Source organism: Cyprinodon tularosa, unplaced genomic scaffold, assembly GCF_016077235.1.
Source record: "Cyprinodon tularosa strain WSP-4 unplaced genomic scaffold, ASM1607723v1 ctg1105, whole genome shotgun sequence".
NCBI classification, from domain to species: Eukaryota; Metazoa; Chordata; class Actinopteri; order Cyprinodontiformes; family Cyprinodontidae; genus Cyprinodon; species Cyprinodon tularosa.
The window spans coordinates 85,329-113,274 of record NW_024037900.1 but is presented as its reverse complement, the minus strand read 5'-3'; the positions used below and the strand labels follow the sequence as shown (position 1 = coordinate 113,274).

The following is a 27,946-nucleotide window of genomic DNA, read 5'->3' as shown; positions in this document are numbered from 1 at the left end:
ATCTAGCAGGAAGGTAAGGATAGGATCTTGCAGGTGTGACGTCACTCTGCAGGGGGTCCAAAGATAAAAGATTTAAACAATTTTGGCATTGGAATTTCAGATTTAAGGGAGTTAGAAAGTTCACTTAGTAAAAGTGCAAATAATAAATCTGATTAGCGATTACTTTTAAGCTGGTTGAACATACTGCGACAGACTGGTGACCTGTCCAGGGTGATCCCACCTCTCACCCAGAACGTGGCTGGAGATATGCACCAGCACCTCCTGATCCCACTGAGGGATAAGGTTAAAGAAAATGGATGGTTGAACATAGTCCGCTCTCCCAGATTCTATCAAATCAGTATTGATACCCTCAGGGGCGGATTTAGGAAATTTGGGGCCCTAGGCAAAGACAGGCAGGGGGCCCCCTGAGAAGAAAACCCATAAAACAGACCCATTCTACAGATAGAGAAATGTTAATAGAATAGACATCCATTATTTGTTCTAGGTTTTGTCCCTCTCTTCTTGTCCCTTTTTCCTCTCTATTTATCAGCGTTCTGATGGCATTTTAGCCAAAGGATTTTTATCAAAAACATAATTAATGTGCACAAATAAGGATTAGTTGTATTAACCATACATGGAAACAGAGTTTTATGGGGCCCCCAGAACTTGGGGCCCTGGGCAACTGCCTAGTATTGCCTAATGGTAAATCCCCCCCTGGATACCCTGCTGGTGGATGTTCTTGACAGAAAGACGGAGTTGCTTAATCATATTCTGCTTAAGGTCCCATAAGATCTTGTCCGAGTCTTCGTTTAAAAGTAAATTAATTTTAAAAAGTGACCCAAAATTGACCGCCAATAAATGTTCTACAAAATTGATATATTTATTTGATTTCTTTGATTTGTACTGTCTGTTTAGATTTATGTAATATTTTTTGCACAAAATATATAAGTGAATATTGTAACAGTTATGTTTTCAACTGTAAGCATTAAATTGATAAATGTTATTCGCATTTTTTTGGCTTTATCCTTTCCAACAAAAAAAAAAAAGGCGTCGCGCAGGTAGCTCCCTTTCCTTATGAGCCGTCCCCACCAACTTTCAACACAAAGTTACACCCTTGTCTTAGACAACGCCTTAGCAGGTGCACTGAAAAAATTCGGCGCGCACTGTGCGCGCGCATTATCTTCTAGGGGCTGAGCCACCCTTGTCTCTTAAACCTAGAGACGCCCCTGGTTTCAGCACATGTTGATGTGGAAGGAAATTAAATAGCGTACATTTTGGTAAAGCAGGTTGACAACAGGAAAGGTTCCCATTGAAATTCCCAGAATTGAAACAATTGTATCTGCTAATTCCAGGTCTTTCTGAAGCTCTCCGCAAGTGGTCTTTGGCACTTGAACATCTCTTCTGATAATTCTTTAAACTCTTCTGTCAGAAATCTTGCGTGGAGCACTTGGTTGGTTTAGGGTAAAATGAGATTCTTTCCACTTCCAGATTATGGCCCCAACAGTGCTCACTAGTACATACTGAAGCTTCGCCCCAAACACCAGACGTCTTTTAGACGTCTTTTAGCTTTATGCTAACATGTTTGTTAGCTGTCAGGATTCAGACAGAATTCTGAGATTAAAGTCAGAACTCTGGAAACAAAGAATTCTGAAATTGAAGTTAAAATTCTGAGCAAAAAGTCATAATTCTGAGATTAAATTCCTAATTCTGGCCCTAATCCCCTCTCGTAGAGCTGTATCTGGAATTTATGTGATTTTTCTTTAAGGGGTTTTATTTTTTCATTTGGTTGTAATGATGACATAAAATTTAAGTCATTTTGTTTATATATGTTAGGATTATCTTTGTAATTCATGTATGAGTTTGGTAAACCCTAATATTACCGGCCTGCTAAGTGTCAAGAATAATGTTTTCCCCGAGGACTTTATCTAATTAAGACAGCTCTTCTGTCAGAATAAAAAGTAAAAATCTTCATTATGTATGTAACAAAGATTTGGGAATAAAATAGAAGCATTCAGACAGAGTGGATTTCTCTTAAAGGAAAATTCCAGTCAGCGAGGAATAATCAATGGATCATTGTCTATACCTAAAACTAATATTTTCGTGGTAATTTAATGAATTTACCATTAACCTTTAAGAAAATAAAAACCCGGCCATTTTTGCCCAAATATAGTAACACCTCACTCCTGACATCTTCCGGCAGTGACGTCACGGTGCAGTAAGCCTAGCGCCATTCTCTCCGCTTTACAAGCAAAATCAATGGGAACTACTAGACACATCTGCAATCAACAACAATTATTGAAGATTTCCAGAGGACTTCACCATTGAAATTCACCAGAGCTATAGTGAAACTGACAATGCCCACGTGTATGGCAGCTGGATGTTGGAATACACCGGGTAAAAGTGAAAAAAAAAAGAGTTATTCCACCTTTCTGATTCCTGATCCTCCACGGACGGGTTCGTTGTTGGATTGCCAACTTGAAGAGGGAGGATTTGCCATCAGACTTATGGCCTGAGAAAAAACACGTAACATGTAGCCAACATTTGGAAGAAGAATGTTCTCAAGATGTATTGGATAATAACGCGTTGTGACAAACACCAGATACAGCACTGGAATTTGATAAACAGCCGATACCGCACCGTGACGTCTCAAATCAGTAGGTGGCAGTAGTGTTATTTGATAAACATGGATGCCTCCACTCCAGTAAAGCACATTAAATTGAAAATGACTCTTAATTAAAAACACTTATCATTTATTGAACATCATGTAATAATTTTAGATTTAAAGTACTTTCAGAAGTTTGTATTCTGAATATGACCGGACTTCTCCTTTAACAGATAGCTCTGTAACTGTGTATTCAGGTTGTCCTTGATCTAAGAACACTATACTATTCTGATATGGCTGTAGCCAATGAAGTCTCCTCATGTACAAATGGTTATGATGTAATGATTTAAGATGTGATGATGTGGCAATCAAGCCTGATGGTAAGCGCTGCCATCTCTAACCCTAAGCATTTTCTCTGCTCTGAGTAAGATTACAATTTCTGCAAAATCGGTTGTCATGTCTCATAGTAATTTAATACATAAACCTTATAAAGTGTTATTTAAAGTGTTTGATCCAAGGGATCTCTTCTCAGGAAAGAATCGGTGAGAGAAAGCTCAAAGATGTAAACATAGAGCTTTCCTTTACATATATCAGGCAGAAGCCTCGAGGCTTTACATAATACCCACCTAAATGCATCTTAAAGGTGTGTTTCTGCCGGGTACAAAGTTAGTGCCTGTGAAACTTAAAGCAAAACTATGCAAATTATCATTTTAATCCCGAGGTTTCACAACTACTGAGGAGAGACAGCATCTAGTGATTCATTGAGACTGATCTAAAATAGATAATAAGAAGGATTTCATCACAACTACTTTAAAGGAAAATATTGATCAACTGAATATCAATAGAAAAGGGGCTATTTTCATAAAAAACTGAGTTTTCTCTTGTATCTAGAGGATCTTTCCATAACACAAAGGGTTAAATACTTGCTGAATCAAAGAAATAGTACATTATTTTATTAAAACAATAAATTTTGCAAGGTGCATAAGTTACTGACTGAGTAAAGAAATAGTTTTCTTTATTTGTATGCATGCCATACATGCATTCTTTCACATATATTGCATGACAGCATTGGCAAGCTCTTCGGTTCTTTGTACAATGGAGCAGTAAAAATGATGAATAAAGCACAAATCCACCACAATCTTTACTTTATTCTAAGGAGATACAAACTAATGAGATTTGAAAGCTTTCAGAATAGCTTTTCTGTTTAGTTATTTAATAAACGTGTTAATAATTGAGCACCTGAGCCACCGCATAGATTTGTTGAGAGACTAAAAACCACTAGAAACACCACAAATCTAAGAGGGGCTGGACATTCTTCCACTCTGGAGTTGCCCCTGGTGAGAGGCGCCAAGCAGGAGTGGGCATTCTTGTTGCCCCTCATCTTGGTGCCTGTACGTTGGGGTTCAACCCAGTGAACGAGAGGGTTGCCTCCCTCTGCATACGTATGGGGGGGACAGGTTCTGACTGTTGTTTGTGCTTATGTGCCAAACAGCAGTTCAGATTACCCACCCTTTTTGGAGTCTTTAAAGGGGGTACTGGAGAGTGCCCCTCCTGGGGACTCCCTTAATCTTCTGGGGGACTTCAACGGTCACATGGGCAATGACAGTGAGACCTGGCGTGGTTGGAAGGAATGGCTCACCTGACCTGAACTCGAGTGATGTTCTGTTGTTGGACTTTTGTGCTCGTCATGGATTGTTCATAACAAACACCATGTTCAAGTATAAGGGTGTCCATATGTGCTCTTGGCACCAGGACACCCTAGGCCATAGTTCAGTGATCAACTTTGTTGTTGTTTCATCTGACCTGCGGCCGCATGTCTTGGACACTCGGGTGAAGAGAGGGGCAGAGCTCTCCACCGACCACTACCTGGTGGTGACTTGGCTCCGATAGTCAGGGAGGATGCTGGTCAGACCTGGTAGGCCCAAATGTATTGTGAGGGTTTGCTGGGAATGTCTGTCAGAGTCCCCCGTGAGAAGGAGCTTTAACTCCCATCTCTGGCAGAGCTTTGAAAAAGTTCCGAGGGAGGTGGGGGACATTGAGTCTGAGTGGACCATGTATTATTGAGGCGGCTAGTCGGAGCTGTGGCTGCAAGGTTGTCAGTGCATGTAGCTGCGGCAACCCTCGAACATGCTGGTGGACACCAGCGGTGAGGGAAGCTGTCAAGGTGAAGAAGGGGACTCCAGATGCAGCTGATATGTACAGGCAGTCAAAGCGGCAGGTGGCTCGGCTGGTCGCTGAGGCAAAAACCAGCGCGTGGGCTTCGAAGTGATTCTGGTCCGGCATCTCAAGAGGGGGAAGCAGTGCAGTACCAACACTATTTATCGTGGGGGTGGTGTGCTGCTGACCTCGACTCGGGACGTCATATGTCGGTGGGCGGAGTACTTCGAAGACCTCTTTAATCCCACCAACATGTCTTCCATTGAGGAAGCAGAGCAAGGGGGCTCCGGCTTGGGTCCATCCATCTCTGTTGCTGAAGTCACAGAGGTCAGCGGTCCCCAACCTTTTTTGCACCACGGACCGCTATATGTCAGACAATATTTTCACGGACTGGCCAGGGGGGGTAAATACGATCAAGTAAAATGATACAACTGGCATAAAATCAAATACAAACAGCATAAAAATAAAACAATAAGCCGGTCCCATCTAGGCGTCGGAGACGATGACAGACGAAGTGTGCTCCTGATGTCCAGTCTGCTCCGTAGCTTTGTTTTGGTCGCTGTAACCACAGAAAATCCCGCTTCACAAAGATAGGATGTTATAGATAGGATGATTCTTGAACTGAATTAACCTGTGTCAAGAGGCACAGATACACCGACTGATGTAATTGGGAGAGAATACCGCAAGTTTTTATATTTTTCAAAATAAAACATCACTCAGACTCTGATCGTCGATAAATTATATACGACTGTTTTCTCACCCCTCGTGGGGTGGTATGTGTCATCCTCAAGCTCAGGTCCTCTACCAGAGGCCTGGGAGTTTGAGGGTTCTGTGCAGTATCTTAGCTGTTCCTAGGACTGCGCTCTTCTGGACAGAGACCTCTGATGTTTTACCTGGAATCTGCTGTAGTCACTCTCCCAGTTTGGGGGTCACAGCCCCCAGTGCTCCAATTACCACTGGCACCACTGCTGCTCTCACTTTCCACATCTTTTCTAGCTCCTCCTTCAGTCCTTGGTATTTCTCAAGCTTCTCGTGTTCTTTCTTCTTGATGTTGCTGTCGCTTGGGATTGCCACATCTATCACTACTGCCTTCTTCTGCTGTTTGTCCATCAACACGATGTCTGGTTGGTTAGCCATCACCTGTTTGTCAGTCTGGATCTTGAAGTCCCATAGGATCTTAGCTCGGTCATTCTCAACTACCTTAGGAGGTGTCTTCCATTTTGACCTTGGGACTTCCAGCCCATACTCATGGCAGATGTTCCTGTACACTATGACAGCTACCTGGTTGTGGCGTTCCATGTATGCACTTCCTGCCTGCATTTTACACCCTGCTGTTATGTGCTGTATTGTTTCAGAGGCATCTTTGCACAGTCTGCATCGGGGGTCCTGCCTGGTGTGGTAGACCCTGGCCTCTATTGATCTTGTACTATATATATATATATATATATATATATATATACTTTTTTCTGTGCAGCCCGGTACCAAATGACTGACGGACCAGTACCGGTCTGCGGCCCTGAGGTGGTTAAAAAGCTCCTCGGTGGCAGGGCTCCAGGGGTGGATGAGATTCGCCTTGAGTACCTTAAGGCTCTGGATGTTGTTGGGCTGTGTTGGTTAACACGGCTCTGCAACATTGAGTGGACATCAGGGGCAGTTCCCCTGGACTGGCAGACTGGGGTGGTGGTCCCTCTATTTAAAAAAAGGGACTGGAGGGTGTGTTCCTACTACAGAGGAATCACACTCTTAAGCCTCCCTGGTAAGGTCTATTCCGGGGTTCTGGAAAGGAGGGTCTGTCAGATAGTTGAATCTCGGATTCAGGAGGAGCAGGGTGGTTTTCGTCCTGGCCGTGGAACACTGGATCAGCTCTATACCCTCAGCAAGATTCTGGAGGGTGCATGGGAGTTTGCCAAACCAGTCTACATGTGTTTTGTGGATCTGGAGAAGGCATTCGACCGTGTCCCTCGGGGGGTCCTGTGGGGGGTAGTCCGGGAGTATGGAGTATGGTCTCTGTATGACTGGTGTCAGAGCCTGGTCCGCATTGCCAGCAATAAGTCGGACTCGTTTCCGGTGAGGGGTGAAGGTTGCCCTTTGTCACCGATTCCGTTCATAACTTTTATGGACAGAATTTCTAGGCGCAGCCAAGGAGTTGAGGGGATCTACTTTGGTGGCCTTAGGATTCCATCTGTGTTATTTGCAGATGATGTGGTTCTGTTGGCTTCATCAGGGCATGATCTACAGCTCTCACTAGAGATGTTTGCAGCCAAGTGTGAAGCGGCTGGGATGGGGATCAGTGCCTCCAAATCTGAGACCATGTTCTTGAGCCGGAAAAGAGTAGAGTGCCTTCTCCGGGTTGGGAGGATGTACTGCCCCTAGTGGAGGAGTTTAAGTATCTTTGGGTCTTGTTAACGAATGAGGGGAAGATGGAGTGGGAGATCGACAGGCGGATTGGTGCGGCGTCTGCTGTGAAGCGGGCCCTGTACCACTCTGAGGTGGTGAAGAGAGAGCTGAGCCAAAAAGCAAAGCTCTCCATTTACCGGTCGATCTACATTCCTACCCTCATCTATGGTCATGAGCTTTGGGTCATGACCGAAAGAATGAGATCCCGGATACAAGCGGCTGAAATGAGTTTTCTCCGTAATGTGTCTGGGCTCTCCTTTAGAGATAGGGTGAGGAGCTCAATCATTCGGGAAGGACTCAGAGTAGAGCCACTGCTCCTCCACATCGAGAGGAGCCAGTTGAGGTGGCTCAGATATCTGATTAGGATGCCTCCTGGACGTCTCCCTGGTGAGGTGTTACAGGCATGTCCCACTGGGAGGAGGCCCATGGGGAGACCCAAGACACGCTGGAGGGACTATGTTTCTCGGCTGGCCTTGGAGCGCCTTGGGATTCCCCGGGAAGAGCTGCCCCAAGAGGCTGGGGAGATTGACGTCTGGGCCTCCCTACTAAAGCTGCTGCCCCCGCGACCCGACCCCGTATAAGCGGAAGAAGATGGATGGATGGATGGATGGATGTGAGAAAGAGGATTTTAAATCCAGCAATTTCATGCTGTCCACCCACTCCATGCCTTCCCTGTTTCCCAGTAATCCACCATATAACCTCTTTGGTCCTGCTGGTGTACAAAAACTGTTTTTCCTGGAACCCCACTGAATCAGATCTATAGTGGTTCTCATTTTTGCTAGATATGAGATATAAAGTGTTGTCTGCAAACTCAATTTTCTGCATTATTTTGACTAGCTTTCTGCTCGTTAATGTCTTTCTTCTTACCGACAGGTCTTAGTATGGCATACACAAACTGCTAAGCCTGTGCTGATAAATGAGGACAAGAATGGATTTACAGACTCTACTGTGGAGATATAATCTTGATCTGACAAAGGTAAAAACATACATTTAAAAAAGCAAATTAATGCAGTTCAGTATGGTGATATTTTTAGGGGACTGGCCCTAAGTGAAAGGATACTGTTAACGCTGAAGACTTTATTCCTTTATGGATGTAATAAGAAAATCACTTGTCCACAGTAAGGAGAAGGCTTAATTCAAAGCTTGTACCAGGATCTTCTTTTGTATTTCCCCATCCATATCAGCATTTCTTAGTTCTGTTTCACCAGGTCTGGTGTCTTCTACCTCTTAGAAGACCTCTTCTGTGTCTCTCTGTCAAATAGCAGGACTCTGGAGAATCTGACTCCTTTAAATTTAGCTTCTACCTCCTGTATATTACTCCTATTACTGCACACTTTGCAGGGTCAACAGTAAGAACACTTTCCAGAGTAGGAAAGAACATCCAGACTGCTATGCAGAATCTAGTCAGCCTTTACCTCTACCAACAGCATTACACAATGCATTCAAACTTCAGAAAGTCTTGTCATTTTTATTGTCTGCTGGTACTAAAGCATTCTGGAAAAGAACTACAAAAACAAAAGTTAAACTTCTTCTTTATGTCTGCTTCTGTCTCCTTGAACCCGAGTCGGCCTCAGCAGATGGCCGTTCACACTGAGCCTGGTTCTACTGGAGGTTTCTTTCTGTTCAAATGGAGTTTTCCTCTCTACTGTCGCTACAAGCATGCTTGGCGTGAGGGATTGCTTTCGAGTCAATGACTGGATGCAATCAACTGGGTTTCCTTAGATAGAAAACTTTGAACCAATCTGACTGTATGATCTGGTGGAATTGTCTCTGTAAAGTGCCTTGGGATGATATGTGTCGTTAATGGGCACTATAGAAATAAACTGAATGTATGATGATGCAGCAACAGTGGAGAGGTAAAACTCCCTTTTAACAAAAAGAATTGCGGTTTAGTCTAAGTGTTCTTATTCTTAACTCTATTCAGGAGGAGTCGTGACGACACACTGAGGAGACAATTCAGCCATTTGATTCAGGCGCTTGGAAGCAGACACATCTAAAGAGTGGAGGACAAATTACGCCCGGACTTCAATAGAGGAACCCTGATCCATTTTTTTCAGCATATATGTGGGTCAGATTTTAGACAGATGAGTAAATTGAGGCTTATGTTTTCTTAAGCAACTATGAGACATGTTGAGAGCTGAAGGCCAGTTATTTTGTATATTGCAACGGACTGGAGCATCACGAACATTACATTATCCATCCCATCCTCCATTCTAAGATTACTTGTGATCAGAAACCAAGACTTTTAATTGAGAAGTAGTCAACTACTTTAAAATTGAAATCTATGTATGAGCTCAGAATGTTTTTTTTAATGCAAGGGTTTTCCATACTTCTAAGCTGATGAAAAATGACATTGTGGTGTGAATTTCTGCACCTAATGTTAGAACTAAATAACTTTATAATCTGGAAACCGAAAACATCTCAATTGATTCTTAGCCTAGAAGTACTGCACTTCTTTTTATTTAAAACTTTTGACCTCAGACATTTTTTTTATACAAGGGTTTATTTGACAAAAAACTAATTGGCAGATTGGTTAGAATTTCTGCACTTAATGTTACAGCTGAATAACTTTATAATCTGGTAAGGATAAAATAATTTGAATCTCAAAACCCTCAAAGTGACAGAGATTGTAGCTTCCTGTTTACAGTAACTATTTTATGTAGTTTAAGGGGATTTTTCTCCCAAAAATTTATTCATGGGTTCACTTTGGGGTTCACTTCAGATGTACAAATACAGGAGCTCTAATGAGAAGCTTAAAAAAATAATGTGGTTGCTGTAGCTGTTACTACAAATAATAAATGAATGCAGAAAAGTCTCCTGGTCTGCTTTATGTGCTAATGAAGATAAATCAAGGATTTTTTTCTATTTGTCATCTTAAATTCATAGGCAGAATGTCAGCATTGTCGTTTAGATATTGTTTGTCTTATTGGCAGTGGTGTCAAAAGTACACCCATTTGTTATTTAGACCAAACCAGATGAAAGTGCACATTCAGCGTCTGCTCTGCCAATAATGCAAGCGTAGAAGAAGAAATGTGCTGTTTACCTGTGCAAAGAAAGAAACAACGAAAGAAAAATGTCTGAGGACTTCAGTGTTGAGGAAGAGGATGAGTTCTTTGCCGAGCTGAATGCGCTGGTTTGGTCTGCCGGCTTCCGTAGCGTCGTGATCGCGCATGTGCGCGCTTTCAGGAAATCCTATACACTACTGTTTATGCTCTAAAAACATTCTAAATGACTTCGTTTCGAGTAAATTCTGGATGCTACCCACTCAGGACACTTGGAATACATTGGACGAGCAGTATGGAGGAATATTGACACGTTTTTTGTGTACCTCCATTATTTGAATGTCAGCAGACAGCAAGAAGCCTCCCAGATCTCCAGATGCATTTGAGATATCAAAAAAGTACTCCAGAGTGTTGTTCAGCATGGGGGTGAGTAGAAAATGAAGGCTAATCATGTTTTGGGTGTACTATTCCTTTAAAAAACCCAGCCAGATGCCACTATATGAACTGAAAGCTCAATTTTTTGACTATTCCAAAAAACTCTAGGAGATACTGTAGGGCCAAGGATGAGGGAGGTCTTGTTGGTCTCCGTCTCCATCTCCTGATTCGCTCTCGCCTGTGTCCGACCTTTCAGACATTTCAACATCTTTTTCTGAATCCGACATTGCAGCATGGCATAGACAATTCACGTTTGCAGTCTGAAGAACACCTGCTTGCTTCTGATGATTTCCTTTGGCTAACCAATGAGTGTTTGCGTTATATGACTCATCCAATTACACTAGTTTTCACTAGATGTGGATGCGCCAATGATCTGCATTGGATGGCGCACATGACGTGAAATATTTATAAACATTAAACCGAAGCTAAGAGTAACAAGTTACCTTTGTTTAAACAATGTAAGGAATAGAAACTAAAGATACTTGTGTTAAAATGTAATGAGTAGAAGTCAGAAGTAGAAAGAAAAATAAGTAATGGAGTAAAGTATAGATAGCTAAAAAGTGTACTTAAGTACAGTAACGAAGTATTTGTACTTTGTTACTTGACACCTCTGCTTATTGGGAGCTTTGGCAAGTGCTTGGATCTGCTCTGGGAACAGCTAAGATCTGAGCACTGAACATTTTAACCTGTTTTTGTGTAAATTATTGGAATTTAGTAAACAGGAGGGGAAAAAAACTATGCTTGATGTGAATGAAGTAGATTCATATCTGATACATACAAGATGGCGGCGCGCAGAGTCGCAGCGGCCCGGGATGCTAAACTTTTTAGTAGCTTTTATGTATTTTTGGTGGTAGTCTTTATTATAACGCACAGTTATAGCACTCTTGCACTACATTACAGCCGGACCGAACTATTACAACTTAATCGCGGTGCACAGTACCTGCCGATCGGACACTATACCATCCCTCCGGAGATCATCAAACCACCAACCGGGACACCCGCAGTAGCGAGCCGGAGGAGGAAGCGCTGTGAGTGGGGGCAGAAGAGAGGCAAGCGGGCGGGCGTCTGGGCGAGGCTAAAAGCTAAGCCCTTCAGACTACCGCTTCCTACCATCTTCCTTTCTAATGCGCGGTCAATCAGGAATAAGATGGACGAGATCAGACTGCAACTGTCCACACTGAAAGCCTTGAACAACTGCTGCTGCATGATCTTCTCCGAGACCTGGCTAGACAGCTCCACTCCCGATGCTGCTATCGAGTTGGCGGACGGCAGCGTCTACCGAGCCGACAGGACAGTGGACTTGGGTAAGAAAACCGGTGGCGGCCTCTCCATCTACATCTCGAACTCCTGGTGCACCAATAATACGGTGGTGGATAAGCTGTGTAGTCCAGACGCAGAACTTTTATTGCTTATGTGCCGACCGTTCTACCTTCCTCGTGAGTTCAGTGCTGTTTACATATGTGCTGTTTACATTCCACCAGACGCTAACTCTAAGGTAGCACTAGCACAAGTATACAGTAGCATCAACAACTGCCTGGTAGCACACCCAGACAGTGTTTTTATCGCAGCTGGGGACTTCAATCATGCACTCTTAAAATCTGTTCTGCATAAATTCCACCGAAATGTCAAATGTGCTACCAGAGGAGATAGAACTCTGGATCAGTTGTATACTAATGTAGCAGATGCTTACAGAGCCCAGGCATTAGCTCACCTGGGTCTGTCAGACCACCTCTCCCTCCTGCTGCACCCACAGTACACACCCAAAATCAAGAGTGCTGAGACCACCGTCCGAACTGTAAGAATATGGCCAGAGAGCGCTGTTCCTATGCTACAGGACTGTTTCCACCACACAGACTGGGATGTTTTCAGAGAGCAGGGCACAGTAACGCGGGACAATGGTGTAATTATACTGGACAATTACACCACCTCTGTTCTAGACTACATCTGCTTCTGTTTGGACAATGTTACAACTTGGAAACAAAGCCGTGTGTATCCTAACACTCCACCTTGGATGACACACGGAGTACAGCAGCTCCTCAGAGCTAGGAATTGTGCTTTTAGGTTTGGTGACCATGAGGCATACAGCAGGGCCAGGACTGCACTGAGGAGGGGCATCAAGTCTGCCAAACAACATCACAGGAGGCGCATCGAAGCCAGATTTGAAGACACGGCTAATCCCAGGCAGGTGTGGGAGGGCATCAGGGCCATAACTGACTACAAAAAGAAAACACCATCTACCCCAGCCAACAGTCCCACCCTGGCGGAGGATTTAAATGTCTTTTATGCCCGCTTCGACAAGGAGAACACCGACCTTGCCCTCCCCCCTCTCCCACGAGGTGAGGTGCGCTCTCCGCCGCATCAACATCAGGAAAGCGCCCGGGCCGGATGGTGTACCGGGCCGGGTGCTCAAAGACTGTGCTGCGGAACTCACAGACGTCCTCACCTCCATCTACAACATCTCGCTGTCCACCTCATGGGTACCAGCCTGCTTCAAAGCCGCCACAATAGTCCCCCTTCCCAAACAGTCCCATGTCACAGGCCTTAACGACTACAGGCCTGTGGCACTCACTCCCATCCCCACCAAGTGCATGGAGAGACTGGTCATAAAGCACATCAAAGCCGCAACTCCACCATCACACGACTCACACCAGTTTGCCTACAGGGAAAACCGCTCCACAGAGGACACCATCGCCATCGTGCTCCACACACTGCTGGAGCATCTGGAGCACCAAAACACCTATGCTCGCCTCCTCTTTGTGGACTACAGTTCAGCATTCAACACCATTCGGCCCTACAAACTCCGCCACAAACTTCACCAACTGGGACTTAACACCACCCTGTGCAACTGGACTGTGGACTTCCTCACCAATCGTACACAGAGGGACAGAGTGGGTAACAACATCTCCTCCACTCTTTCCATAAACACCGGTGTGCCCCAGGGGTGTGTTTTAAGCCCTCTGCTCTACACCCTGTTCACACATGACTGCTCTGCCTCTTCTCCCTCCAACCTGATCGTCAAATTCGCTGACGATACCACCGTCCTGGGCCTCATCACCAACAATGATGAGAGGGACTACAGGGCAGAGGTGCAACATCTGGCATCATGGTGTGACAGCAACAACCTTGCTCTTAACACCAAAAAGACCAAGGAAATGATTGTGGACTTTAGGAAAAAACAGCCTAAAAAGCACGAACCCCTCTCCATCAGTTCAGAGGTGGTGGAGAGGGTCAGTACTTTTAAATTCCTAGGGGTGACCTTGGTGGAGGACCTGTCTTGGGGCACTCACATCGCCTCTGCTGTTGGGAGGGCCCAGCAGCGCCTTTTCTACCTGAGCAAGCTGAGGAGCTACCACATCCCCAGGCCACTGCTGGTGAACTTTTACAACTGTGCCATCAGCAGTGTTCTGACTTATGGGTTCCTAGTGTGGTTCTCTAGCTCCTCCAAAGCAGACCAGCAGGCACTTCAGCGTGTGGTGAAAACAGCAGGGAAAATCACTGGAATGCCTCTCCCAGAGATTAGTTCCATCTACACTACACGCTGTCTACGCAGAATGCAGAACATCATGCGTGACAACCACCATCCTGCCCATCACTTGTTCCAACTTCTACCCTCAGGTAAAAGGTACAGGTCCCTTTAGAGCTGGACCAAATGACTGGCCAACAGCCTATACCACCAGGCCATAAGACTTTTGAACTCACAGGACTTTTGAGGAACGGACTGCCTAAATTCTGAATGTTTTGCCTTATTCATTAGGGCTCCCTTATTATAGTCTGGTTGGGGAGCGGTGTATTTATCCTGTGTGTGTGTGTGTGTGTGTGTGTGTGTGTGTGTGTGTGTGTGTGTGTGTGTGTGTGTGTGTGTGTGTGTGTGTGTGTGTGTGTTGGGGGGGCAAGCATTATGGCACTTAATAATCTTTGCTGCACTTTAAGTGGGATGGAGGGGGGGCTGGGGGGGTCAAGCACTGGTGTCACTTTTACCTCTTGTGCACTTTACTTGGAACGTGCTGCTACTAAGTATTGTACCCCAAACACAATTTCGTTGCCTTTTTTTGACAATGACAATAAATTCTTGAATTGAATTGTCAATGAATCAGAGCAATGAATGAGCAATGAATGAATCACCTGGAAGGTGCTTGTTGCTCTGATTAGCTTCTGTAGCTGATAGCTGTTCCAGTGGTACCACGTTTGGGTGCTTTGCAGCCAAGTCTGTTATTCTGTTTTTCTCTGTTTGACTAATACTTTTGGAGTCATTCAATTTTGCTTTGAGTGAAGATATTTTTTATGTGCATCCTTTGTAGATCTAACAGATTTTTCCCTTTTCCCTAAATGGTTGACAGAATTCTATTTAAAGTTTATCTCTCCTTCTGTACATCTTCAGGAATGATGTATTATTCTATTACTATTATATAGCTCTATAGCTTAATAATTACCAAATTATCTCTTCTAATATAAACCACCATCTTTCTGAATATCTTTATAATATCTTAAGCACTTTATCTACCCAGATCCCACCTGTTTTTCTCGTTTTATTGCAGGGTGTTTAAATTGTGTGCAATGCTTTAGTCAAAGAGTGTGTGGGTGCTCCTTGCAAACTAGCTGACAGGATGTTAGGTTTATTCAATGATGATTATAAAATGAATGTGTGCTTATGAAACATTTGTGCAAGGGGATGCTCCACTGTGTCTTGTGATTCAGTCAAGAGACCATCCTGCCTTGTCATTCTAGTGCAGCATCCTGTCTTCATGAACTGATCAATTGTTCTGTCAGAACAATACTCTGTTTGTAACCATGTGTCATGTTCTGTTAATAAAACGCTCTGCGGAGGAGGTCCAGTGGGAGACAGTGTGTTTGAGTCTGGGTTTCAACTGTCTCTCCTTCTGCAGAAATTGTATCCATTACTGTATATTTCAGTTCTTCTTTTGCAAACCTATATTTATGAACCCAACACAGGATTACATAAAAGATATAATTTCTAAACAACAGCTGGTGATGGGTGAACACTAAACAGCTTTTATAACCTCAGTCTGAAATGATGTTTTTAGAACACCTTTATATAATGTGCTGACCAGGATTAACTGACTGACTGGCAATTTTATTATAAGAGGCCTGAGATACTGCTTAGCTCGTTTAGTCGAGTGCTCGCTCAAGTTCTTATTAAGTTCACAAAGAAATATGGTAATCTGATGGTTCCTCCATGATCCTACCCTGTTTCAAACTTTAAAAAAAAGCAATTTAGGCAGTAGAAACAAATAGTAGAGCCAGAACATTTACAATTACTTTTGTTACATGCTCCAGATATACAAACATTTTTATGTATATATATATATATATATATATATATATATATATATATATACAACAAACCACACAAAATAATATAAATATAAATACATACATATATAACTATATATATGTATATATATGCATATGTATAACTATAGATCCAAATAAAGTGATAGTGACGTGCAAAAACAGTGCAAAGAATGAATAAATGTCAATTTCAGAGGGGGTGTGTCTGAATCACTTGAGGGAGGCGTTGTAGAGATTGATGACCACAGGCAGGAATTATTTCCTGTGCTGAGTATAAATACATGTATGCTGTCTAAATGAATCATTTATGGTTTTACATAATATACACAAATAAGGCTGAACAGTTTTACTTTGTCTTTAATCAGTGTGAGAAATACCTGTCAATATTTGGGGGGTCTCCGTCTCCCAATTGTTGCGCAATACCGATGTAAATTTTCTCAATATGAAGTAGGCCTATAACATTGCAAAGTCAAAGTCAGCTTTAATGTCAATTCTTCACATTCACCAGACATACAAGGACTGGGGAGGACGTTTCTCATTCACCAACAGTGAAACAGATAAAGTGCACAGGCACAACAGATAAGATCAGTTCCTAATATTAAAATTTAAATATTCAATTTCATAATAAAATATAAAATGTACAATAATATAAAATATACAATACTTCTGCTAGTGCAAAAAGGCAGATGGTAATGGCAGCAGAAAAATTATTATTATTATTATTACCAATTATGTAAGATATAGCATTTGTAACAGTAACAGTGCAAAAGAACAGTGAATAAATATAGTAATAATAGTAGTGTAGGAGACAGTTTGTCCCGGGTGATTTTTTTTTTTTGAGGCCTGAGCCTGAACAGACAGTCAGTCTATGAAAACACACGCACAAAGACTGTCTGTCTATCTCTCTCTGTCTCTCTGTCTGTCTCTCTCTTTCGCACACACACGCATATGTCCTGCTTTAATCCAGTTTCTGATGAATTAAACTGGGTTGAATTTGTCCAGAGGAGGTCCACAAATAGGAGTGAAGACCTGCTGTCTTCGTGCAATCTGTTCCGTGCTTGGCCGTGTTATTAACTGTGGAAAAGCACATGGCTAATTTGCAGACAAACAGTATTGGCTGGCTCAACTTGGCAAAAAACAGAACATATTTTTGAATAAAGGGTTTGAATTATAAATACTGGGCATGTTGAGCTTAAAAACATTTTAGTTACCATTAGTGACAAAAAATATTTTAAATTTTTTTGACACAATTTAAGACCCCTTTAAATTTTGCTTTTGAGGCTTTTAGGGGGTCTCATGGGTTAATCAGGGGGTCGAGCCCCCACGGATCCATTACTATATTTATGTCGTTAGTAATCAAAACATTAACAATTAAAATGGGTTAGGACGTTACAGTTGAGAGTATAGCTGCTGCCACTTCTGTTTTATTGGGTTTGTTCTAGAGGAGGAACAACAAATTAGCTGTTTTATTGCCCCTCACGTGCCCCTGGTAAAAACAGAACTGGTTCCAACTTGGCTCCAGTTGAAGATTTAAACTGGTTTGGTGGAAAGTTGTCTTAGCTGTAGATTTACAAACACGTTGGAGGAGTTTAAAAACCCTTTTTTGTCATTTAAATCATACATCTGCTGGGAATCAAATCTAAAGGTAATTCATCCTTTTCATTATCCTGCACTTCTCTTAATGTTGGAGGTTTGGGTCATTATAGGACGGTGATAGCTTCACAGTCCACCCCCTCCAGTAGGCACCTACCTTTACCATGCTGTGCCTGCCCGGTTAAAACACAGGCCCAATATTCTCCCATCAGCAGCAGTGATGTGAGGAAGGCTTTGGTTAATTCTCCTCAAATTTAAAATAAGTGGCTCTTGTAGCAGCTAATCTAACCAGATACAGAAACTGTTGGATTTTTTCTTTGGCTTATATGTACAAATTTGTTTTCTGCTGAGTTCTCAGAGTTTGTTAGGCTTTCCTAAAGAAGAGCCTAATCACCAGAGATGGTGAATGATGTCAGATGTGAGGAAAAGATGCTCTGTAGAAGTAAAGATGATATTTCATCATATATATATGTCCGGTAGTTGACTTTGGAAGGTTTCAAAAAGGAGATCTAGAACCTTTGAGAGGTTTTCCACGTACGGGTTCTGGTTCTGAACCAGGTCTGTTGCGATACTAAGCCAGCTAAGTATTGTAATTCTTACCATACTCATTTTTATCCAGTCTGACATTACATAGAGATTGAGATCCAGCTGAATTTCCAGTAAAAAAACCTAATGAAAATCTTGGGAATATACTCAGAGCTCTACACCACGGCTTTCTGTACTACAGGCTGCATGTGTAATGGTTATAATAGAGAAAGAAAATGTGAGCAAAATCATATTTTTGTATAATCATTTAGCAAAATTCCTTTATATTTGATGCTTTTAGCATAAGTGATCTGGAGATCTGTGATCGATTATTTTGGTCTTGTAACTCAAAAGACACTGAATGATGCAGTAAAAAAAGCAAGCACCCGTTAAAAACATTTAAAAAGCATTTTGTTTAATGTCACGTTTCTAGCATGGTTGTATCCAGCACTTGGAGTGTGATGCCTTTTCAGATTTTATGTTTCAGGCGTTTATTTGTTGATCTTGTCTCGATTGGTCGAGCCTGGGCTGAAACAGGGGAAGCGCGGTACTTCTGCTCGTCCATTACGGCATTGGAAACGACAGAAGTAACTCCGTGTCCATGTCGGTTTTTTCATTATTCCCTTTTACAGGGGTGTAACACATGCAGGTCAGTTTCAGCCATAGTCACCAAGTCCAAGTTATTGCAGTACTTGGACACCATGTGGAGGACTGGTTGGATCTCTACTAGATCAGTGGTCAGGAAAAAAGAAGCAGCAGCCTGGTCTACATGTGGCACATGCTGCCACATCCAGAGCTGCAAAACGTTGCCTGGAATTCAACATCAAACTGGATGCATCTGTTACAGCCTGGCATGACTGGGGTTGAAATTCAACCACTGAGCTTTGCATGGGATGATACATTCTGATCGCAAATTTTTGGTCAGAACACTCTCTGTGAGAGCTACTAACATCTGGAACAGTCTTGCTCTGAACATACGGGAGAGCCCTACACTGATCAGCCTTAGAGCTCAACTCAAACTACAGATGAAAACAAACAAGTCATGTAACCACTAAACTCTTAACATTTCCTTGTGATGCTTGTATTGTAAGTTATATGTTCTTTCTTATGTATTTGCCTGCCTAGGGACTACGGATAGAAACTAGCTTTGTAGCTATAATCCGGCATATTTACATATGTTTTTATACTGATGTTCATTAATGTGCATTGTCCCTATTCAAATAAATAAATAAAAAAAAATAAAATATAGTTTTGGATTAAAAAATGTTTTTTGTTGTTGAAGATAGTTTTCAATTAAATAAAAAAAGGGATTCAAATTCACCTCATGTTTACTTCTTAGGATCCAGGTGCACATGGGCGGAACTTTTTGTTGCCAGGCAACATGACGCTATTTATAGCTCTGATGACATCATATCTGGTGTTCTTTAATCTTTGTGACATCATAGGTAGGCGGGTCTATACATTGAGGTCATTTGATTCTGGAGTCCTTTCTTACAAAGGCCTTGTCGTGAACACATCTTGTGAATCGCCTGTGCACGTAAAGAAAACCTTTCTGAAGAGAAAAGATGAATCCAATCAGTCATTTCTCTGACGAACTTTATGTTCAACAACAACTGAAAACAACGTCTCACCCAAAGGCTGAAGACGAAGGAAAACATCCAATTTTACAGCTTCTTCAAAGTAAGACAGCTGCTGAAGGACACACTGCTGATAAAACCAGCAGCACTATAATGGTGTCAGAGTTGGAGTTTAATGCCATCTTAGGCTCCAAAGACGAGAAGATCTCAGCACTTCAGCAGGAAAACGCCTCATTAAGAGAAGAAGTGATGAAGCTGACTCAGAAAATAGAAATGCAGCAAACAGATCATGAAGATGAGGTTAATGTTCTGTATGATGAGCGCATTAAGACAAACAAAGACCGCCGAGATGCCATCAGAAAGGCCGACCAGCTCAAAGTATTTCTGATCACTGAGAGGAACAAAACAAAGGAGGCTGAGATCTGTTTGGCCAAGCAGATGGAAGAAACATCTAGATTACAAGCTGCTCTGGCCAAGATGGAGACATATTTGGAGGAACAAAGACAGCAGTGGGAGCAGGAAAAATGCTGCCTCCTGACCAGTAAACATGATCCTTCTGAGGTGGAACAGCTGAAATATCAACTGAAGTCGCAGAAGGTCACCCATGAAGAACAGGTCGCTGCTCTGAATCATGAGCTGAGCAAGAGAAACAAGGACCTGCAAGATGCCATCAAAAGGGCTGAACAGCTGGAAGAAACCCTGATTAAAGAGAAAAGCCAAGCAAAAGAGGCTCAGGATCGCTTTGCCCAGAAAAATGAGGCAACGTCCAGACTACAAGCTGTTTTGGTCCAAATGGAGAGAGCTTTGGCGGAGCAGCGCCTGCAGTGGGAGAAGGAAAAATCTCAGGCTGCTTTGGTCAAAGTTCAGCAAGACCTGGAGAACCAAAGACAGCTCTGGATCCAGGAAAAATCCAGGCTCCTGCACAATGAGAGGCAGCAGTGGCAAATGGCGACAATTTTCAAGAAAAACCCAAAAAGAAATCTTTCAGAAAAAGAATCCTAAAGGTCTTCAGAGGCTCTAAAAAGGCTGCACCTCACTCAGAAAACTGACCACAGCTAAACCCGAAGAAACCTTCCTTCAACCAAACCATCACACTGAAAAAATACTTCCTGAAGCTCCAACTCCCCAACTGTAACCTTTAACCCCCCAATTGGCATTATCAGCTTATAACCCTTCTCAGAAACCTTCATCTCTCCACCTTCAACCCTGAACTTGCCCAACCCAAATATGGACGCGCTTCATCTATGAGAGCCAGAAGGTGTTTTTCTTGCAATTCTCCAAGAACCTTTTAATGGACCCTGGCCGTTCCTTGTCACATCTTGTGAATTGCTTGTGCACGTGAAGAAAACCTTTCTGAAGAGAAAAGTCACTAATGATATTCTCATGGCCTCAGATAATGGACTTGTATCTGTGCTCGTCCTGTTGGATCTCAGTGCTGCATTTGATACAGTTGATCATAATATTCTTTTAGAAAGACTTGAATATTTTGTTGGAATTAAAGGAACAGCACTAGACTGGTTTAAATCTTATCTATCTGATAGATTCAGTTTGTTCATGTTAATGATAGATCTTCAACACGCTCAAAGGTTACTTGTGGAGTACCACAGGGATCAGTGCTAGGACCAATTCTCTTTACTTTATATATGCTCCCAATTGGTAGAATTATTAGACAGCATGGGATTCATTTTCACTGTTATGCTGATGATACCCAGCTATATCTGTCTATAAATCCAGATGAAGCTAACCCATTACATAGATAACAGGCATGTCTTGAAGACATAAAAACCTGGATGACTCTTAACTTTCTGCTTCTGAATGCAGACAAAACAGAAGTTATAGTCTTTGGACCAGAGTCTCTGACAAAGAAGCTGATTAGCCAGTCACTTCATTTGAATGGGATTTACCTGATAATAATAAAGTAAAAAATCTTGGTGTCATTTTTGATCAGGACCTGTCATTTAAATCCCATATCAAAGAGGTTTCTAGAATTTCCTTCTTTCATCTGAGGAACATTGCAAAAATTAGAAATCTCCTGTCCAGGGGTGATGCTGAGAAACTAGTCCATGCATTTGTTACTTCAAGGCTGGACTATTGTAATTCTTTACTATCAGGAAGTCCACAAACTGTAGTTAAAAGCCTTCAGCTGATCCAAAATGCTGCAGCCAGAGTTCTAATGAAAATTAAAAAGAGAGATCATATCTCGCCTATCCTGGCTTCTCTTCATTGGCTTCCTGTTAAATCAAGAATAGAATTTAAAATCCTCCTTCTCACATATAAAGCCTTAAATGGCCAAGCTCCATCTTATATCAGAGATCTGATTGTTCCTTATGTTCCTAACAGAGCACTTCACTCTCAATCTGCAGGTTTACTAGTGGTTCCGAGAATTTCTAAAAGTAGAATGGGAGGCAGATCTTTTAGTTCTCAGGCTCCTCTCCTGTGGAACCAACTACCAGTTTTAGTCCGTGCGGCAGACACCCTGTCTACTTTTAAGGCTAGGCTTAAAACTTTCCTTTTTGATAAAGCTTATAGTTAGGGTGGCTCAGGTTATCCTGAGCTATCTCTATAGTTATGCTGCTATAGGCTTAGACTGCTGGAGGACATAGGGACCCCCATTTCATCATTCTGCTTCATTCTCTCTCTGTTCTCCTATTCTGCAGAATCTGTTAGTTCAATCTCTAACCTTCTGCTCTCTCTGCTTTTCCTCAGAGTAGCTTTGCCTCGTCTGTTCCTGTTTGGCTGTGACGTCATCCTGGAAAGAAACATCAGCTGTGCTGCTTCTATCAACACCCTTGTTAATAGATGTTGGAGATCGGCCTGTTTTCCAGTGTGGTCCTGTTTCTCTGACCGTGACTGAGTGGATGTGCTCTCTTCGTCCTCTGGCATGGGAGCTGCCTTGGAGCTCATCTGCCTGGCTGTGTGTTTCCTGGACGGGGCCGCCTTTTACAGTTGCTTTTTGTATCTCTGCTTCTGTCTCCTTGAACCCCAGTCGGCCTCGGCAGATGGCCGCTCACACTGAGCCTGGTTCTGCTGGAGGTTTCTTCCTGTTAAAAGGGAGTTTTTCCTCTCCACTGTCGCTACAAGCATGCTTAGTGTGAGGGATTGTATTTGAGTCAATGAGTCAATGCAATCAACTGGTTTTCCTTAGATAGAAAACTTTGTATCAATTTGACTGGATGATCTGGTTGAACTGTAAAGTGCCTTGAGATGACATGTGTTGTGAATTTGGCGCTATATAAATAAACTGAATTGAATTGAATACAATCAGTCATTTCTCTGACGAACTTTATGTTCAACAACAACTGAAAACACTGAAGACGAAGGAAAACATCCAATTTTGCAGCTTCTTCAAAGTAAGAAAGCTGCTGAAGGACACACTGCTGATAAAACCAGCAGCACTATAATGGTGTTAGAGTTGGAGTTTCAATGGAACTTGGCCGTTCCTTGTGTTCGTTCCCAAGAGGTGAGACGGGACCTGACTATTTGTTCACATGATTAAACTTACTTTAACTTCAGAGAAAGTTTATGATATTCACAAGTGTTTGACTGAAAGAGAGAAGTCTCCAGAAGCAGATGGATCCACCTCCAAACATTAACATCTTCATTAACATTAACATTTTCCCCTTTTATTTATTTACTTGAGCTTATTTTCAGTAGTGTTCAATGTTTAATAGTTATCAGATATAATAATAATGTGTGATTGGTAGTAATACAGGTAAATTTGTATTTTTAACCCGTGGTCATTTGTGTTTATTTTATACAGTGAACTATTAATCACTCAGGTTGGATTCACTCTTCTGTCAGTTGCATCCGAATGAACAGAAAAAAAAAATTATTTTGCTGGTGATTAATAACTCTGCTGATAGCCATAGTCTAATTTATTACATTTGTGAAAGACAACTGGATTTTAAACAGGTGGGTTCAGGAGTCCAACCTTTTATGGAAAGCACTAAGAACTATATAATCATTCAAATAATAATTATTAATTGGTTTACCTTTGACTTGAATGACTTATTAATTAACTATAACTTTCAGTTCTAGTTATTTATTCATAATCTTCTGGTAATTATGCACAACACAGTGATGCAGCTCAGCGTCCCTCTTCCTCCCAACAACAAGAGTTGAGTTTATGACAGTAAGTTGTACTTTTGGTTTCATCTTACCACATTATATGCTCTATCATTGGGTTCACTGACCTTGGCCAGCAGCTGGTTTCTGTCAGTCTGCCCCAGAGCAGCAGTGGCTACAGTGTAGCTTAGTGATTCCCAACTAGGGGCACTAGTACCTCTAGTGGTCCACCCATGCATTGCAGGGGCTATGTGAAACACTTCTGATATTTTACTTCCCAGATAAAGAGATACAATAAAATAGGGCTGGGTTTTGCTCTGTAGGGGTTTCAGTACTTGGTCAATTTCCAGGCAACATATTTATGTTATTTTTTTATTCTAATTGATAAGAATTAAATGTCTGAGCATTAAATGTTCAAGATAGGAAAATTAAACTGATATTTTAGATTTTTAATCCAGTTTTATTTTCTATTTGTGGAAAATAATCAACAGATTTGACCCAGGAGTACTCATTCTGTTCAAGACATAACCCTCTCCTTTGATCTGGGCTTGGGACCAGCTCCAGGAGCACACAACAAAGCTGTGGACCCTGGAGGCAGGATTATTATGTTTTTTTTTATTTGTATTTTTTATTTTATTATTATTGAAGGGTACAAGGAATAAAATACATTTACACATTTCTATACATTTTGGATGAATGGTTGACATCTGCTTCCAGTCTTCAGTGGGAAACTTGGGGAACATTCTTCATTTAAAGTGATCTTTGTGTTCTCAGGCAGAGATAAAAACCGCTTCTGTCCCATGGATCAATAGATGTTAATGTTTGGAGGTGGATCCATCTGCTTCTGGAGACTTCTCTCTTTCAGTCAAACACTTGTGAATATCATAAACTTTCTCTTAAGTTAAAGTAAGTTTAATCATGTGAACAAACAGTCAGGTCCCGTCTCACCTCTTGGGAACGAACACAAGGAACGGCCAAGTTCCATTGAAACTCCAACTCTAACACCATTATAGTGCTGCTGGTTTTATCAGCAGTGTCCTTCAGCAGCTGTCTTACTTTGAAGAAGCTGTAAAATTGGATGTTTTCCTTCGTCTTCAGTGTTTTCAGTTGTTGTTGAACATAAAGTTTGTCAGAGAAATGACTGATTGGATTCAATTCAATTCAGTTTATTTATATAGCGCCAAATTCACAACACATGTCATCTCAAGGCACTTTACAGTTCATCCAGATCATACAGTCAAATTGATACAAAGTTTTCTATCTAAGGAAAACCAGTTGATTGCATTGACTCATTGACTCAAATACAATCCCCCACACTAAGCATGCTTGTAGCGACAGTGGAGAGGAAAAACTCCCTTTTAACAGGAAGAAACCTCCAGCAGAACCAGGCTCAGTGTGAGCGGCCATCTGCTGAGGCCGACTGTGGTTCAAGGAGACAGAAGCAGAGATACAAAAAGCAGCTGTAAAAGGCGGCCCCGTCCAGGAAACACACAGCCAGGCAGACGAGCTCCAAGGCAGCTCCCATGCCAGAGGACGAAGAGAGCACATCCACTCAGTCACGGTCAGAGAAACAGGACCACACTGGAAAACAGGCCGATTCGTCTTCGTCCGGTGGGGGGGGCGGCGCGGTTCACTCCGCTCTGGCTTTGTGCTGCCCCTCGGGCTGCTGGGGGGGGTGGTTGCGCCGGCTGCGGTCTGCTCTTCTTGCGGTTTTGCGCCGGGCGGCTTTCCTGCTCTCGGGCTGATTCTGTGCGCGGTGTGTTTCGTTGCGCGCTGTTGGCATGGGTCTCGGTGGGGTGGGGCTGCGCTTTTGGCCGGGGGGGGCGTTTTGGGGGGGGTCCCGCGGCGCTTGCGCCCGGTTCGCAGCGGATGCGCATGGGCCCCGGCCGGGGGCGGGGCCGCCTGAGTGTTTTCCTGGGTGGTGCGGTCGCGGTGGGTGTTGCGGCCGGTTGCCGGGGCTTGGTGCTGGGGGGCGGGGCTGTTTCGGTGCTCTGTGGGGATGGGGCGTTTCGGTCGGCGCCGTGGGGGGGCTGGTGTTCGGTGCCCGGCACTACTTCGGGGTGGCCGGCTGCCGGCGGGGCCCGCGGACTCGTCCCCGCGGCTCCCCGGGGCGCCGGCATGGCGGTGGCTGGGGGGCTTCTTCGTGGCTGTCTCTCCTCCTGCCTTGGTGGGGTCTGGTTTCCGGGGCTGGCCCCGCCTTGGTGCCTTCGCTTCTGGGGTCCCCTTGGGCGCCTGGGGCTTTGGGTCTCCCGGCGCTGGACTCAGTGCTCTGGGGGGTGTGCCTCTCCGGCTCTCCACAACCACTATTGAGCATTTTTTCTATGGTTAAAACTTTACATGCACAAGTTCACCCTCACAAACAACTACAGGTGCTAGGCTTCAGGTACTTAGAGATTCACTTCCAAACAGAAACCCCACATTCATATCTTCAGGTAGCGATAGTTTCAAGGTGTTTGCTTTATTGTATATCTCGTACCATGTCTTTTGGTTGTGCTGTTCTTTTTTCTTTTTTCCATCTCATTACAGGTGTTGAAGCAGACTGAAAATGTTTTGTCATTGTCTCCTTCCTATCTCCTCTTTCTTTCATCTTTTGTCCTGTTTTTTTCTTTTTCTTTCTTCTTCTTCTGTTTTTCTGCTCTACTTACATTGCAGTGTCCATATGAACTGTAAAACTCCCTGCATAATTATAATAAAGCAATTTATATACATGAAACAAGTGGAGCAGTATGGCAATTGCGATACCGCTACACTTGTAAAAGTAAAATCTGTTGGGCTCCTTTTGGCATCAAGACAATTATTCTTATTTCCACTTTGCCAGACAGGACACTGTAAAAAAAAAAAAAAAAAAAAAAAAAAAAAAAAAAAGGAAAACAGGCCGATCTCCAACATCTATAAACAAGGGTGTTGATGGAAGCAGCACAGCTGATGTTTCTTTCCAGGATGACGTCACAGCCAAACAGGAACAGACGAGGCAAAGCTACTCTGAGGAAAAGCAGAGAGAGCAGAAGGTTAGAGATTGAACTAACAGATTCTGCAGAATAGGAGAACAGCGAGAGAATGAAGCAGAATGATGAAATGGGGGTCCCTATGTCCTCCAGAAGTCTAAGCCTATAGCAGCATAACTATAGAGATAGCTCAGGATAACCTGAGCCACCCTAACTATAAGCTTTATCAAAAAGGAAAGTTTTAGGCCTAGCCTTAAAAGTAGACAGGGTGTCTGCCTCACGGACTAAAACTGGTAGTTGGTTCCACAGGAGAGGAGCCTGATAACTAAAAGATCTGCCTCCCATTCTACTTTTAGAAATTCTAGGAACCACTAGTAAACTTGCAGATTGAGAGCGAAGTGCTCTGTTAGGAACATAAGGAACAATCAGATCTCTGATATCAGATGGAGCTTGGCCATTTAAGGCTTTATATGTGAGAAGGAGGATTTTAAATTCTATTCTTGATTTAACAGGAAGCCAATGAAGAGAAGCTAGGATAGGCGAGATATGATCTCTCTTTTTAATTTTCATCAGAACTCTGGCTGCAGCATTTTGGATCAGCTGAAGGCTTTTAACTACAGTTTTTGGACTTCCTGATAGTAAAGAATTACAATAGTCCAGCCTTGAAGTAACAAATGCATGGACTAGTTTCTCAGCATCACCCCTGGACAGGAGATTTCTAATTTTTGCACTGTTCCTCAGATGAAAGAAGGAAATTCTAGAAACCTCTTTGATATGGGATTTAAATGACAGGTCCTGATCAAAAATAACACCAAGATTTTTATTATCTGAAATCAGTTTAATCCCATCCAAATGAAGTGACTGGCTAATCAGCTTCTTTGTCAGAGACTCTGGTCCAAAGACTATAACTTCTGTTTTGTCTGCATTGAGAAGCAGAAAGTTAAGAGTCATCCAGGTTTTTATGTCTTCAAGACATGCCTGTAATCTATGTAATGGGTTAGCTTCATCTGGATTTATAGACAGATATAGCTGGGTATCATCAGCCTAACAGTGAAAATGAATCCCATGCTGTCTAATAATTCTACCGATTGGTAGCATGTATAAAGTAAAGAGAATTGGTCCTAGCAGTGATCCCTGTGGTACTCCACAGGTAACCTTTGAGCGTGTTGAAGATCTATCATTAACATGAACAAACTGAATTCGATCAGATAGATAAGATTTAAACCAGTCTAGAGCTGTTCCTTTAATTCCAACAAAATATTCAAGTCTTTTTAAAAGAATATTATGATCAACTGTATCAAATGCAGCACTGAGATCCAACAGGACGAGCGCAGATACAAGTCCATTATCTGAGGCCAT

At 42.6% G+C, this 27,946-nt stretch overlaps 1 pseudogene; it reads left to right on the top strand.

Annotated features, from left to right (window-relative positions):
- The window catches only part of LOC119791753, an 88,419-nt pseudogene extending 79,008 nt beyond the window's left edge, over nt 1-9,411 (top strand).
- The last annotated feature ends 18,535 nt before the right edge of the window (nt 9,412-27,946 follow it).